At 41.1% G+C, this 3,433-nt stretch overlaps 1 long non-coding RNA gene across 1 annotated transcript; it reads left to right on the forward strand.

The window, feature by feature from the left end:
• The first annotated feature begins 369 nt into the window (after positions 1–369).
• Positions 370–2,749, forward strand: LOC131220435 (uncharacterized). Its single transcript, XR_009158578.1, has 3 exons — positions 370–1,596; positions 1,805–1,870; positions 2,533–2,749. It is a non-coding gene; the product is annotated as an uncharacterized LOC131220435 (long non-coding RNA).
• Positions 2,750–3,433: the final 684 nt, after the last annotated feature.

Here is a 3,433-nt window from a genome sequence, read left to right on the forward strand (position 1 = left end):
GGAGAGCATCAAAATATGCGCACACTAGATGAATTGGTTATCCACCCATCATAGTGGGGCCCAAATGCAATTTGGAAGTTTGTAACAGTGGACATCCCATCCTTCCCTCATGTGGTCCATTTAATAATCAAATAACTATTTTTTAGAGCCATGGGAGAGCATCAAGGGAAGCAGATGATGGATAGATTGTTGTACCATACACAATACGGTGGGCCCCACATATCATGAGTGTATATTAACAATTGTGTTTCACTATGTATAATGCCTTTTTAGCTTAAAAACTTTACCAGTAATATGAAACATGGCTTTTTGCCAGGTTTCAGATTGCAGGTAAAAGTTGTTGTAACACCCCAAAATCCTCCCAATTAATACTCGAACACCCTTGCAAAGACAAAGCACGAACATACATCAAACTATATATACACCAAACAAAAATACACACTAAAACAAACTACAAAGTATTAATAAAACTGCCAAAACGTAACCACTTAGAACTCAGATCTAACCCCACCCCTAAAGGGACCCTACGCTCCAAATGGACGAAGTGGATCCTCTAAAGCCATCACCAAATGACCACAACATGGCGCGTGTGCACCTGTTACGTTAATAGCCACAAACCATACAAAATAAACCCAGTCAAAGCATGCTTTGACCGGACTACGCCCGAGCCTCTTCGTCTTACACGCTCACGCGTTGGGAACGTTTAAAATGCCCGCAATTCGGACGGAGATGGGGTCCACCACCAAGGATTAATCAAGAAATCCGAGACGTCCATCGAATGTGGGTCCCACATCCGATCAAAGCCTGGAAGTTCTTGACCATGAAGAGCCAGAGAACGGCCCCAACTCTGTGGACGAACAGAAATCCGCGCCAAGGACCTGAGAATGAGGGATTCCCGACCGACATACATCGCTGCCCAAAGAAGATCTGGACCGTTCGATTCTCGAGGATGGATGTTCCGATCCCTTCCAACAAAGGAGTCGGGTCGAGCGGGATCGAAGAGAGACACTCCGTCTTTCTCTCCAACACGGATGTCTTACGGAAAGACCTTCTCGAAAGAACTGCTGTAGAGCGATCCGGGCTGCTGATCTTAAGGACCAGAAATCACTCGCAACAGGATCCAGACCGTCTGACGGAGCTGATCAGACAAGGGATGAGGCTAGCCAGAAACGCCATTAAAATAGGAACCCACCTGCCTAATAAACGCCAAACGATAGATGATGTTCTGAACGATTAAGAAGGCCATTACCTAATGAATGACCCACTAAGATTTCAGAAGGAAGAAAAGATAAGAACGGGAGTAATACCATTATGTAAACACCACCGCAATTCTCGACCGAACGAGATTACGTCACTCGTTCCGCTGTTCGACTGCATCGGAGATACGCAGTAAGAATCCAGAAAACAGATAGCTATAAAAGGGGATCGATCCCTCCGTTCGAGAGATACATGCAATTGGAGAAAGAGATGGGAAGAACGGATGAAAGAAAAAAGGGAGCAAAGAAAGAAAGAAAGAAAGAAAGGGAGAAGGAAAGAACGAAGAAAGAAGAAGCGCCGAATTCCGTCGAAATTCAACGGATGCCAGCAGCAATTCAGGTTAGTCCGAGCACTACGGTTGGTGAAAACCTACCCTCCTCTTTCCTCTAATAACTCTCTTTCAAACCTCCTTTACCTATAGTGAAGGAGAATTCCACCAAAATAGGATCAAGATGACTCGTAGAAGAACACTCAAGTCCCGAAAACTTGAGTTTACATAAGCCTAATTTAGAAAAATCTAAAGTCGTTTTAGTTGAATTCAAAACAGGTGAAGCGATATTGGTCCTAAAGCTACCCAAACATTAAAACCTAAAAAGACATCCAAACAACCAAGGTGAGGGTTTTCCTACGATTTTTAAAAAGAATCTTAGTAGTTTCTACCTTACATTGCTAATACACCTTTGAATCCCTATTGTATTCTTTCCTCATTTTATTTATTGTTCATGCACGCAAGTATTGTGTCTAAAATTATACTCCTAGTGGTCAATATAACGTTGTGAACGTAATGCGTTATGAGTGGCTGCCCTCTTGGTCGGCACGTAATTCCATGGGTTGGTTAGCACAATGCATAATCTATATAAGTAAATCGTCATGCGTGTTACATTACTTTTCAGGATTGGATGTCGCAATTAGTCGCTCCATGAACATATTGTGTTACGTAAATCCCCCAACCGCGTTGTTGTGTCGCCTTGAGATGTTTGCGTAAAACCACGTTAACATTAGACACGCCGACGAATTTTCGTAGTGTGAGAATGCGGGGCGAGTCGGATATAGTAAACTGTCTTCCACCTTGTAATCATGATCACTGCATATGATGGATCGCACATACTCTACTAGGCATATACTTTATGTAGAATGTAACGCACACCGATATCCCTTATGTAGGTGGACCATGAGGTATATTGGTATCCTTTTAATACCCTTATAAATTATTTAATCTTTTTAAAGGAATGACCATCACTATGAGTAGGGCGTTGACCCTCTTCAACCGTATAGATGATGCAGGTGATAAACAGATTGAAGACCCAGAGAACCACTTCCCCGAGGAAGACTATATTGAATAGACAAGAAAATAGTTTCATGATTTGTTTTATTTACATTTCTGTTGTAACTTGAATTTGTAATAAACTCCCATCTGAGTGAGCATTTAATGATTTGTTGAACTTTCTTTTCCTTTAAATTGGAATAATAATTACAGAGAATTTCCTTTTCATGAGTGGTGCTTGAATACTCAGAATGTATGAATTTAATCACACTATTTGAACGACGTGTGAATGGAATTAACGCTAGAATTCCCTAGGCGAGCAAAGACTCAAGCCTTGGAAATTTGGGGTGTTACAGTTGTAATTTGTTTATAGCCTATAAAGCCTTTAAAGGAAAATACATGCATCCAAACAGCCCTTGCAATCGAATTAGTTATAATCCCTTTACAACTTAAAGACTTTGTAGGCATCTGAACGACCCCTTAAGAAAACCTCAATCTGGATCCAGTCTGTGGTTTGAGTGCGGATCATCTGTGTTGAAGGCTCAGTAAAATTCAATGTTGTCACTTCTCATTGGTCCACGTCATCGCCTCTTGACTCGGCTACCAAGATACGCCAGATTTCTCTCTCCCAAATACTTTGCGTGTTACACAACATTACTTTTAACATGTGGAACTTCTTTGGCCCCACAATTATTTATGTTTTAGATCCACACTATCCATCAATTTTTACATATCATTCTAGAGCATGAGCCCAAAAATGAGGCACATCCAAAGTTCAAATGCACCATATCACAGAAAGCACTAGGTATTAAACAACTACTGTTGAAATCTTTCTAGGGTCCACTATGAGGTTTGTTTTGCCATCTAACATCTTCATAATGTTACATAGACTTGATGAAGGGAAAATATAAA

This window comes from Magnolia sinica, chromosome 12 (assembly GCF_029962835.1).
Source record: "Magnolia sinica isolate HGM2019 chromosome 12, MsV1, whole genome shotgun sequence".
Taxonomy (NCBI): domain Eukaryota; kingdom Viridiplantae; phylum Streptophyta; class Magnoliopsida; order Magnoliales; family Magnoliaceae; genus Magnolia; species Magnolia sinica.